This window comes from Canis lupus, chromosome 1 (assembly GCF_048164855.1).
Source record: "Canis lupus baileyi chromosome 1, mCanLup2.hap1, whole genome shotgun sequence".
NCBI classification, from domain to species: domain Eukaryota; kingdom Metazoa; phylum Chordata; class Mammalia; order Carnivora; family Canidae; genus Canis; species Canis lupus.
In genome coordinates this window covers 25,468,058-25,480,967 of record NC_132838.1, presented here as the reverse complement: position 1 = coordinate 25,480,967, position 12,910 = coordinate 25,468,058, and the positions used below count along the sequence as shown (strand labels likewise).

The window sequence follows — 12,910 nt, the reverse complement described above, 5'->3', positions numbered from 1 at the left end:
TCCCTGCATGGAGCCTGCTTCTCCCTCTGCCTGTGTCTCTCTCTCCACCTCTCATGAACAAATAAATAAAATCTTTTAAAAAAAAAATCAACATATTAAAAACTGAGTCAAGTGTCTTTCTTCCCAAAGCAACTCTTCTCACAGTCCTCTCCCCGCCGCCCCCAGCGGGATGGGCTGGCACCTCGGCTCAAGTCCTCTTTAGGCACCGAGCTTTACTAGCCTGTATTCACCTTTGCCACCAACTCCCCACCTCTCCAGTATGTTTGTTTATTCATTCATTCATTCATTTGGTTTTATTAAGATAGAACTGACGTAGAGCACTGTGCAAGTTTAAGGCATACGGCATGAGGACCCGACTGACGTATACTGTGAAGTGGTGACCACAATACATTTAGCAAACACCAAGTATTTTATATTAGGGCCCAGGCTCATAACCATGCAGAGAACCACAACCAGGCTTCGCAAAGACCAGGCCTTTCCTTTTATTTCCCTGTAGTTATTTCAGTAAATATTACCAGTTACTACCATCATGAAATATCCTGTCAGCGTTCAAATTTCTTCAGTTGTCTTATTAACGTGTACGTTGTTTTGTTCTGTTTACAGTTTGCTTGGACGACAATCCAAAGAGGTTCCAAATATTACTCTGTGATGGATTGATTGGCTCCCTAAGAGTGTTTTTACTCTATAGGATCCTACGTAACGTCTTGTGATTTTTTGTGGAAGGGTCTGGGTGGTTTGTTCTGTAGGATTTCCATACTCGGGGCTTTGCCTTCCACTTCCTCGTGAAGTCACTACATGTGCTCCTCTGTCCCCTCTAATTCCTGTCAATTTGGGGAGACTTAGGATTGGAGGTTGCATGTGTACAGTGGCTTCATTGGCGCTCTTGTCTTCTTGGTGTCCCAGAGGCACCCTGTCTGCTTGTCTCTCTGTTGTGTGATGATTATTAGGAGGGGTTGCAAAATAGTCGTGAGTTAATTCTGCACTTTTTTCTCCATTTATTGGTGGGGATGCTTCTATGGAGTGAACTCCCCATCCACTGTGCGATTACCATATAGTGCATGTCATATAGGATTGGTCTCCACGTAAAGAGAAAGTTCCCTATTCCCCTTCATAGGGGATGGATGAGCTTTTCTTTAATGTGTCATTATGAGCTGAATTAAAACACATCTGATGTATATATGGAACCTTCGGGGAAACCCCCTCTGCTGCACTTGGGCGACCCAACTCCCAGGACTTCTCCAAGATTCTGGATCCCCAGTGGCCTGGGGTGAACGTGAAACTCCAGGAGTGAAGGGTGTCTGATTCCCCAGCACCCAGGAGCCTCATGAACTCATTCCCTCATTCCTGCTCCCTCACCTCAATTTGGTTGACCCTTCTTTTATCTCCCTTGCACTCTGAGCTTCTGACAGCCCTGCACCTCTCAGCCCACCACCTTCTGCCGCACTCAGGGCTGTACTCTGCTCTCCAGCTCCCTCTGAGAAGCCCTCAGTTTGGGCACCATAGCTTAGCTTGGCCTCTACGTAAGCAGGGCGCCTCAGCATCCCTGAGAACCAAACTCCTAGCTACTTTTGCCGGGGTACTTGCTCACGGCCTAGTCCAGTGGGCTTCTTTCCATTTCTAGTTGTACTAGTTTCTGCGGGTGACAAAGCTAATCATCTCCTTTCTGCAATCCTCTGTTCCCTTGGTGGGGGAGGGGGGGTCACAGCATCTGCCCTGACTGGTCTCTGCACACATCGAGCTATTACTTCTCTTGGCAGCCCCTCTGTCGCCCGGGTGCCAGCCCTGGTTCACAGTTCTCACTCCTCACCCTCGCGTGGGTAATACCAGACACCACATGGGCGTCAAAACCATGCCCGTGTTCTTATCTCCAGCCCAGACCAATGTATCCAGCTGCTCATTGGGCCCCTTCCAAGCCTCCTAAACCCCAAGCATCTGAAGCTGAAGTAATGATATTTTTTCCCTCCACCCCAGACAAGTTTCTCATTTGGTGTCCTTTTAAGTGTTTTGCCCACCTGCCAGTTATATCAAGTTAGTCACCGTTCCTCTGATTCCCCCGCCCCCAAGCCAGAAACAGTTTCTCCTACAGCCCGCGGTGCCCTTCCTTAGGTGCTGTCTGTTGTGCTTGGTCATTGCACGTGTACAAATCTAGTTCCCATGGACGTTAAGCCCTTTGAAGGCAGCGGATGTGCTGGCATCTTTGGAAGGCCTGATACTCCTAACATGGCATGCACTGTATGTTATGGGCACTTGAGAAGTATTTATTGAATTAAATCGAGAGCCCTGTGTCCTTCTTCTGCTACTTGTTAGCAGCATGCTGTAGGCATGACCTTCGGTGAGCAGGGACTGTAAGGGTTTCTGCGGGAGCCCTGGTGCCCACAATAGTGCGTGGCTTAGACAGCATATAGCACATGGCGTATATAGCCTGCGATTCATGGGCCCTGGATGTGTTTGCTTAATGAATGAATGAATGAATGAATGAATGAATGTGATTATTTTATAAAACTCTGGTCTGACCAGAGGATGTGGATAAATTTCTGTTTGCATGGCCATACACCCTGCTAATGGAACTGAGGAGTTGAAAATATCTATACCGTTTTGGCAGCCTGCGTGATGGGACAGAGAAAGAGATGACAGTAACGTCTATCCCCCCCAAATTGTATATCATTACAATATATATTGGGTTCCCATAAACATCCGAACTAACCCGACTATAAGCCTACGTTAGTTTATTCTGTGACCAATAGCATGATAGACTTCTACTGCTTTTTTTTTTAAATAAATTTATTTTTTATTGGTGTTCAATTTGTCAACATATAGAATAACACCCAGTGCTCATCCCGTCAAGTGCCCCCCTCAGTGCCCGCCATCCAGTCACCCCCTCCCCCCACCCACTGGAATATTCCTCAGCCATTAGGAATGACAAATACCCACCATTTACTTCAACGTGGATGGAACTAGAGGGTATTATGCTGAGTGAAGTAAGTCAATCGGAGAAGGACAAACATTGTATGTTCTCATTCACTTGGGGAATATAGATAATAGTGAAAGGGAATATAAGGGAAGGGAGAAGAAATGTGTGGGAAATATCAGAAAGGGAGACAGAACATGAAGACTCATAACTCTGGGAAACGAACTAGGGGTGGTGGAAGGGGAGGAGGGCGGGGGGTGGGGGTGACTGGGTGACGGGCACTGAGAGGGGCACTTGACGGGATGAGCACTGGGTGTTATTCTGTATGTTGGCAAATTGAACACCAATAACAATAAATTTATTAAAAAATAAAAAATAAAAATTAAATTAAAAAAATAAACTGTGATTAGGACAAATAAATAAATAAACTGTGATTAGGTTCCCAGGCTAGCCCTACAATCGTTTAAGATACAAAGTATAATACCCGGTCCTGAGTTCCAATCCTGGGGTCACCACTTACTGCTTGTACCTTTTGGCAAGTTGCTTAATCTCTCCCTGTTGTGATTTTTCTCACTCGTAGAGTGACGAGGATAATACCGGTATTACCTTTCAAAGGGTTATTTGGAGGATTTAATAAAACAGGCAAAGCAATTATCATAATGCCTGGTACATAGTAAATGCTCAATAAAATATTTCATTTGTAGCCCTGTTTCTCTCCTGTCCTTTAAAATTCATTTTGAAATAATTTTCAAACGGAATAAAACTATACAATTTATCCTTTTTTTTTTTATCATTCTGCCTCTACCTATTGACATTTGAGTTTTTTCTGAACCAGTTTATAGTAAGTTGCAGACATCATGACTTTATCTCAAAAGACTTCAATGTGAAAAAAACAAAACAAAACAAAAGACTTCAATGTGTATTTCCTAAGAAAAAGACAGTTTCATAACCATAACGTAGTTCCCCAAAGCCAGAAAATGTAATGTTGAGACAGTGCTATTTTCCAATATACGGTTAACATTAAACTCTGGCCAGTTGGGGATCCCTGAGGGGCTCAGCAGTTTAGCGCCTGCCTTTGGCTCAAGGCCTGATCCTGGAGTCCCGGGATTGAGTCCCGCGTTGGGCTCCCCGCATGGATCCTGCTTCTCCCTCTGTCTGTGTCTCTGCCTCTCTCTCTGTCTCTCATGAATAAATAAATTAAATCTTTAAAAAAAAAAAAAAAACCTCTGGCCAGTTGCCTCAGTCATGCCCTTCATAGAGAACCGTGTCTCTCAGCGTAGACTTAGCAGGAATATGGCTTGCGAGGTGGCCGCTAAGACACTGTGAGATCCCTCCCTGCCTCAACTATTCCTCATCCCGGATGCCAAAGAATGGAATGCACACGACCCCCTGACCCTCTTTACCCTCTTCTGGTTCCCATGTGCTTTATCCCCCTCATTCAAGCATAAAGTATTAAAACGCTGCTCCCTGTCTCTGATGGGGGGCGGGGGGGGGGCGAGTCCTGCAGCCCCAAGAGTAGGATAAGCTGGGCAGGGAGCTGACATTACTGAGTGCCAGCTGTTTACGTGCATCGTCTCGTTTCTCTCCCAAAACCACCCTAGAAAGTTTTCATAGGAAACGATGCTCAGAGAGGTTAGGTCATGTGTCCAGACTCACACAGCTGGAATGTGCCACAGGTAGGGACCTGGGCTCCGGCTGCAGTTCTGTTTCTGCTTCTGGGCGTCTGTTTTCATGATATTTCTTGAACAAGGTAAGGATTTACTTACTCATGGAGTTTTTAAAGGTTTGTAGAGTTTGGGGCTGAAGCTCAGACAGAAGGCCCGTGGAAGGGGGTGTCCAAAGAGCAATGGTTTATATGACAAATGTCAACTGATGTATAGATGATGATAATCTTGGTTTCATCCTGGATTTTCGAACTGATTCTGAAAACTCACCCCGTGGTCCTCGTGTGTGTGTTGGGGATCGTGGAGCTTCTGTGCTCAGTAGCTGACTAGGCCCTTCTTCGGCTCTGTGCAGGCTGGGTGCCCCTGACGTGGCCTGGGGACAGCGGCTTCCCTCTGTGCTGGTCCCCGTCCGGAGGGTGAGCGGGCCACAGCTGCCTGTGAACGTAGCGGGTTGTGTGGCTCAGGCCTGGTGGGACCCGGTGCACAGAGACTGTGCGCTGCTCCCGGTGCCAGGTAGGGGGCCCCGCACGCCTGCCCCAGGTTCCCCCCGGCCCTGCACGCCTGCCCCAGCCACCCCCCCCCCCCGAGCCCTGCAGCTTCCTGGAGCACCCAGGCCCTGCCGATCGGAACCTCAGGCGCCCGGGGGTCAGAGCAGGGGGGCCGGGGCTCTGGCGGGGCTTTCGCCTTGGCCGGCGTGGAGGTCGCATTTGGGGCCCGGGCGGGCTGCTATGCAGTGCAGTGGCCGGGTTGCCACGGGCCCACCCGCGTTCAGCGTGGAGACGGGAAGGGCGTCCACGACACAGCAGGTACAGACTTGCATGGACGTGATCCCGGATGGCGCCGCCCGCGGCCCGGGGGAGCCCTAGGGTGCTGGGCCGGGCGGCCTGGGTGCAGGTGCCACGGGGACCCCTCCCGCTCGCCCCTCTGAGGCGGGTGCTCAGCTGCTGCGGCCTCCAGGGCTCCGGAGGCAGGTCCCCCTTTTCAGACAGACAAAGGCGGAGAGCAAACGGCAGGAAAGTTCCAGTAAACCTGGGGCACCATTTCCTCCTGCCGCGACACTAAATTTACGGGGCTAAAAACAGCCTCTTAGATTTACATTCTGATTCTGTTACTGCTTCCCCGTGTGCAGGGCCGCCCGCTTCGGATGAGACGGAGCCGCTTCTTTAAATATTTAGTAGTCTGGCGTGGATGTTAATGAAAGTCTGGCGGTGCTATTTTGGGAATTGCAACAATGATAGTAATTTTCGGTGTCAGATTCCTGCTTCCGAAGGCAGAGGGGGGGACGTGGTCTCGCTCCTAATAGAGCTCGCCCCCCGCGGCCGTGCCAGACAGATGGGGCGTGAATACTGTCTAGACGCTCTGGCTGAGTGCAGCCCGGCCTCTGCGGCCCGCAGCGAGGTGCCAGCCTAGGTACCCCAAGGTGCGGGGGGAGAGACGTCAGGGGACCCGCCTCGCGGGGAGGCCGCGGGCGGGCCGGGGGCCGGGGGCCGGGGGCCAGTGTGCGGCTGAGGTGGCTCTCGGCTGCGGAGCGCATGGGCTGTGAGCCCAGCTGGGCCTCTGAGGGCACAGAGCAGAAGGGGCCACGGCCCAGCATCGCGCACACCGGGCGGACCCCGCGGCCTGCGCTCCTGGTGCCAGTGCAGGAGTGGGCCCTGCTCCGGTCAAGGCTGCCCATCCTGCCCGACCATTTTCTAGGGTTTAGCCTCTTCACTAAGGAGAGTTTTACAGGGGAGCCGGGTGGCTTAGCGGCTTAGCACCTGCCTCGGGCCCAGGGCGTGACCCCAGGGTCCCGGGATCGAGTCCTGCATCAGGTCCCTGCAGGGAGCCTGCTTCTCCCTCTGCCTGGGTGTCTGCCTCTCTCTGTGTCTCTCATGAATAAATAAAATCTTTAAAGAAGAAAAAAAGGGTTTTAGAAACTCACTCGGCTTGCTTTCTCTTCTGATGAGTCTCTGGGAACTCTCCAGGGCTGGGGCTCCTCGTCCGCAGCTGAGCTAGCGAGCCATGGAAATGCGATGGGAAGTGCCGGGCACCCCGCCGGGTTGGACCCCAGCAGGTCCCACTCTGCCCGCGGCTCCCCGGGGCCCAGAGAGGGGCCCACAGGACAGAAGCGGTGGATTCCTATCTGTGAAAAGTCACCATCCCGATGTGCTTGGGTGGGGGGGCTGCTGTGGGCATGAGACTGCGGGGAGCGCGGCCGGCACCGAGGGGAACACGCTCCACCGGGCGGTCCGGCTCCGTGGCTGCACCCCGGGCGCAGTCAGGCACCTGCTCAGGAGACCTGCCCGAGGGGCCGCAGCGGGGGAGCGCGGGAGGGCAGCCTCTGCGTGGTTGCGAACACACGTCCTGAGCTGCAGGGGTGAAGTGGGCACCTGCACCCGCACCCCGCGAGTGGTCTCTGGATGACCCTCCAGGCTCCGAGCTCTTTTAGCCCCGCTCAACCCAGACGTGGGCAGAGGCTTTTAATTTTGAAAAAAGAAACTCCCAACAGTATAAATTTAACGATAATAATTTTGTTCCGCTCCCTCGCCCATTCCTACTGTGCTCTGAGGGCGGGGGTTGGGGGGGTAGACGGTTCCTGCTTCTTCCCTCCCGGGGAGAAAAGGCAGATCGGAGATGAACGACACCCTCCAAGTGTTCAATTCCTGGCGAGGAGAGAAGAGCCCCGTGGTCCAGAGCCACAGCCGTAGCCCCGCGAGCCTGTCCTTGCTCCCCGTGGCTCTGCCCGCAGGTGCCTGCCGGGGGTGCCGGGGCGCGTGGTGCCACCCAGGGAGGCCTCTGCCCCGGAGTCCCCGCCTGCAGTCCCCGGCGGGCCCTTGCACTCACGGCGTGAACCCGCCGCCCCTCGGCACCCAGCACAGCACCCGTCCGTCGGCAGCACCGAGGCAGCAGGTGGGACAGGGACGGTAGCGCCGCTGGCGACCTCGCCCACAAGGTGCGGCTGGAGCCCAGCACCTCTTGGTTCTGTTCACTCAGGAAAACCAAGCACACATCTCCCTGTTTTAAAGACTCCGGGCATTTTGTGGGGTGACGTGGCTCAGAAGACACAGATCGTCCCCCCTCGTGGAGAAGAGGCACGTGCTCTCGGGTTGGCACACGCTCCTGCGGGTGTCCCATCGTGTCTCGGTGTCCTTCTGGCGGGGCCTCTGTGCTTCCGTTATTTCATTTGCTTCTAAAGAAGAGAAGAGCAGAGAGCTGAGCGAAGCCTCTGGCCCTTTCCCCTGGGCCCTGGGGAGGCCCGGGCGTCCCTACAAGGTGCCCGGGTTGGAAGCGGCGGCAGGTTGGGGCCAGGAGGCAGCCCCCCCCCCCCCGTCCTGGGAGGAATGGCCGAGCCGGGCAGGGGCCTCGGTGACTTGACTCAAGTCTGTGTTGACTGCTTGCCAGGGTTCTCCACGGAAGGGAAACCGAGGAAGACGCGTCCCTCAGAGGCACCGTCGCGGTTCCCCTAGAGGATGGGGACGTTGAGTGCTGTCTGCCCCCAGGAAGGGAGCTTGGCACAACACCGGTTTTTGAATATGAATCGATCCGCAGGGGACGGAAGGTCTTCACTTCCCCAGACAGACCAGGGCGTCCCCCTCACCAGGCCGTCAGGAGCCGGGGCCAGAAGCTGGGAGCCACCTCCTCATGCTCTCCCAGCTCCATGCTTCTTCTCACGTTGAGACATTTTTACTTGGGAACGATAGGAACTGATGGCCAGTGTAGTTAGCTTCTCCCCAAAAAAACAAGATACCAGAAAAAAATAAAAAATAATAAAATAAAAATAAAAAAACAAGATACCAGGGCTGGCTGACGTTTAGAAGTTGAAAGCGAGTTAGTTGTTGAGAGAGAGTATGTGGACGAGACCTCATCATGGGAGTTTCTGGAGAATTCTCATTTGCCTGAGAGGCCGGAGGAACTGGGAGCCTGGGTGGAGGGACGTCATGGAGGGATGGTTATGACGAGCCAGCTCGCGTGGGGGCCAGCCCTGATTTTTAAGGAGCATTACTGGAAAAGGCAGGTTGGGGCCAGATTCTAGAAAGCCAGGGATATCAGGCCAAATCGTGCTTATTCTCTATCCTGAAGGACGTCATTGAAGGACTTGGAGTAAGAGGGCAAGGCCGTGCTACAGAGCAGGTGTGTGCAGGAAGGTCCTGAGAGCTCGCCTAGCTCGGAGCTCCTCCTGGACCTGGGGGTATAGATAACTCTCCCAAGGCCACAGGAACAGTGGCAGGGGCCTTGATGGGTGCCTCCTCCCTCCCCGGCCGGCCTTCTTCCCACTGTTTAATGGCTCCATATGACCTTGTCAGGTTAGGCAGCGACTGGGAAAAGCAAAGAATAAAGAAGGGGTCCCCTGGAAGGAACCTTCTTCATGGGAGAGGTGGCCTTCAGTTGACCTTGACATGTACCACATGAGGTGGGGACACAGATACATGGCTCAGAAGGTTATGAGGCGGTGGGCTCCCAGCACACGCAGCACGAGTGGCACCCGTTCAACAATTCTTGAAGACGGCCTCATTGCTGTGATGGGCGCCTGGTGGCTCAGTCGGTTAAGCGTCTGATTTTGGCTCAGGTCGTGACCTGGCGCTGCATCTGGGAATCGGCGCTCGGCAGGGCGTCTGCTTCTCCCCCAGCCCCTCCCCCTGCCTGAGCTCATTCTCGTTCTTTCTCTCAAATAAAAGAATAAAATAAAATAAAGTAATGATTGTAGGAATCTGTGCTGTGTGAGCCACATCAGATGAGTAGATAGAGTGTGTCCCAGCTTGGAGGTGTCCCCCAGTTGGGCAGCCCCAGTGTGGGTGGCCCCAGTTGAGTGGCCCCAGTGTGGGCGGCCCCAGTGTGGGCGGCCCCAGTGTGGGTGGCCCCAGTTGAGTGGCCCCAGTGTGGGCGGCCCCAGTTGGGCGGCCCCAGTTGGGCAGCCCCAGTGTGGGTGGCCCCAGTGTGGGTGGTCCCAGTGTGGATGGCCCCAGTTGGGTGGCCCCAGTGTGGGTGGCCCCAGTTGGGTGGCCCCAGTTGGGCGGCCCCAGTGTGGGTGGCCCCAGTTTGGTTGGCCCCGGTTGGGCGGCCCCATTTGGGCGGCCCCAGTATGGGCGGCCCCAGTGTGGATGGCCCCATTTGGGTGGCCCCAGTTTGGTTAGCCCCAGTTGGGCGGCCCCAGTGTGGACAGCCCCAGTGTGGATGGCCCCAATTGGGTGGCCCCAGTTGGGCGGCCCCAGTATGGGTGGCCCCAGTGTGGACAGCCCCGGTGTGGATGGCCCCAATTGGGTGGCCCCAGTTGGGCGGCCCCAGTATGGGTGGCCCCAGTATGGGCGGCCCCAGTGTGGATGGCCCCAGTTGGGCGGCCCCAGTTGGGTGGCCCCAGTTGGGCGGCCCCAGTGTGGGCAGCCCCAGTGTGGATGGCCCCGGTTGGGTGGCCCCGGTTGGGCGGCCCCAGTATGGGCGGCCCCAGTGTGGATGGCCCCAGTTGGGTGGCCCCAGTTTGGTTAGCCCCAGTTGGGTGGCCCCAGTGTGGACAGCCCCAGTGTGGATGGCCCCAATTGGGCGGCCCCAGTTGGGCGGCCCCAGTATGGGTGGCCCCAGTATGGGCGGCCCCAGTGTGGATGGCCCCAGTTGGGCAGCCCCAGTTTGGTTAGCCCCAGTTGGGTGGCCTCAGTGTGGGCAGCCCCAGTGTGGATGGCCCCAATTGGGCGGCCCCAGTTGGGTGGCCCGAGTGTGGGTGACCCCAGTTGGGTGGCCCCAGTTGGGCGGCCCCAGTGTGGATGGCCCCAGTGTGGGTGGCCCCAGTGTGGGTGGCCCCAGTGTGGATGGCCCCAGTTGGGTGGCCCCAGTGTGGGTGGCCCCAGTGTGGGTGGCCCCAGTTGGGTGGCCCCAGTTGGGCGGCCCCAGTGTGGGTGGCCCCAGTTTGGTTGGCCCCGGTTGGGCGGCCCCAGTTGGGCGGCCCCAGTGTGGATGGCCCCATTTGGGTGGCCCCAGTTTGGTTAGCCCCAGTTGGGCGGCCCCAGTGTGGACAGCCCCAGTGTGGATGGCCCCAATTGGGTGGCCCCAGTTGGGCGGCCCCAGTATGGGTGGCCCCAGTATGGGCGGCCCCAGTGTGGATGGCCCCAGTTGGGCGGCCCCAGTTGGGTGGCCCCAGTTGGGCGGCCCCAGTGTGGATGGCCCCAATTGGGTGGCCCCAGTATGGGCGGCCCCAGTATGGGTGGCCCCAGTATGGGCAGCCCCAGTGTGGATGGCCCCAGTTGGGCAGCCCCAGTTTGGTTAGCCCCAGTTGGGTGGCCTCAGTGTGGGCAGCCCCAGTGGGATGGCCCCAGTTGGGCGGCCCCAGTTGGGTGGCCCGAGTGTGGGTGACCCCAGTTGGGTGGCCCCAGTTGGGCAGCCCCAGTTGAGTGGCCCCAGTGTGGGTGGCCCCAGTGGGGCAGCCCCAGTGTGGCCCTGCCTGAGCCCCTGAAGCTCCCTCTCTGCCGTGATGTCACCCACCAGGGCCTGGCAGCGCCGTGAGGCCCTCTGGCAATGAAGGAGAAGTGGAGGAGAAGGAGGGAGGAAGGGGACAGGGCATGAGTCCGGAGAGGGGGAGGACCGCAGGCAGGAGTCTTGGAGGGAGCGGGAGCCAGCATAGAGGAGGGGGCGCTGAGATGGAGCAGCTCACGGAGGGGACCCAGAGGAAGGAAGGTCACCCCGTGTGGCACAGATCTTCCCGGGACGGGGCCTGAGCTCTCTTGGCATCGGCTTGGGGCTGGGGCGCTACCACCCTCAGCATCTTGGTTGTACTTTGCAACTTCCTTTAAACGTTTTGTAGGATTTCCGCTTTATTGAGGTATAATCCACAAGGAGAATTGTCAGGTATTGAGAGCGTACGTCACGGTGATTTATGTGTAAACTGTGAAAGGACCCCCCATTAGCCGCCTACATATCTATCATTTCACTTTTATCTTTCGTCCCCTCCGTTCTCTGTCCGCGGATTTCTTTCCTACAGAAGCATCTTCAACTATAGTCACTTTGTCTTCTATTAGATCCTCTTACAGCTGAAGGTTTGTTTCCCTTTACCAGCTTCTCCTTATTTTCCCCATTTGTAGTTCCATGTTTCTTCTCATGTTGACACATCTTTACTTGGAAATGATAGGAACTCATTTTGGGATGCACGTGAGTGAGACGTGTGTCATGGGATTTTATTCTATGCAGACACAACACATGAGTAAGAGCAAGAACTGTGTGTTTTTTTTTTTAATTTTATGATTTTATTTGTTAGAGAGAGCAAGAGAGCACATGAGTGGGGGATGGGGGGCAGAGAGAGAGGGAGAGGCCCACGCACCGCTGAGTGTGGGGCTCCCTCCCGGGACCCTGAGATCATGACCTGAGCTGACGTCATGAGCCTCCCAGGCGCCCCGAGAATTGTATTTGAACAAAGATACAGGATCCAGCTCTTTTTTTGCTTTGAAAGCAAGTGACGATGGACCGTGCTTGGCTTTGCTGCCGACGCGTACGTCCGCGTGGGTGCACGGTGGAGATCAGGAAATCTGGGAATTGTGACAGTGGGACGTAGAGACTTTGGGTGTGACATTTTCGGAAGGGACGGGAGACTATGTTTTCCCTGGGGGACCGGTACTGACACCTGTGATTATTTCCAGGCTCTTGAGAGAGGTGCTCATGAGAGCCGGATGGGTCTACCAGTGGCCGCTCAGATCACAGCCTCTCTCCGTGTCCTCGGCCCATTGGTTCATTACAAAGTGCTCCTCCAGGTGCTCCGTCTGCTTCTCCCACTGGCTTGCCCCGCTCATTACACGTTGGCCTCCGCCCCCCAGTATTGCTGTGTCATCTGTTCCCTGGGGACAGTAATGATGTAACGTGTGGATCCAGAGTCTGGCACCTGGTGGCACCTTGACAGAAATAGAAAGCTGTGATCTCAGCATTAAAATATGCTAACAAGCCGTAGGGGCTGGCGGGGCCGCCTTTCCACTGCAGAGGTTCCTTCTGGTGCTGCTGCGGAGTGTGGGGACAGAGCAGGGGCGGCCCGGTGTTCAGCGCTCGTTCCCGTCCACTGCGGTGGAGTTTTCCAGGAGGGACCCCCTGTCTCTTTGGTAGAGCATGATGCCTTTGTGGGGCTGGAGGAATCCCTCGTAGTAGGATTGTTCGAACAAGAGCGGAGAGAGGGAGCAGGGCTCCTGTGGAGGAGAAGCGTTCATGATAATGATAGGATGTACCCGTTTGATTAAAATAGATTAGATTTGGGACGCCCGGGTGGCTCAGCAGTTGAGCACCTGCCTTCAGCTCAGGCCGTGACCCTGGGGTCCCGGGATCGAGTCCCGCGTCGGGCTCCCTGCATGGAGCCTGCTTCTCCCTCTGCCTGTGTCTCTGCCTCTCTCTCTCTCTC

The 12,910-nt window shown here is 55.6% G+C and overlaps 1 protein-coding gene across 18 annotated transcripts in view; it reads left to right on the top strand.

The window, feature by feature from the left end:
- LDLRAD4 (low density lipoprotein receptor class A domain containing 4) overlaps positions 1-12,910 on the top strand; it is a 387,098-nt gene that overhangs the window by 214,855 nt on the left and 159,333 nt on the right. The gene's annotated exons all lie outside the window — the stretch shown is intronic.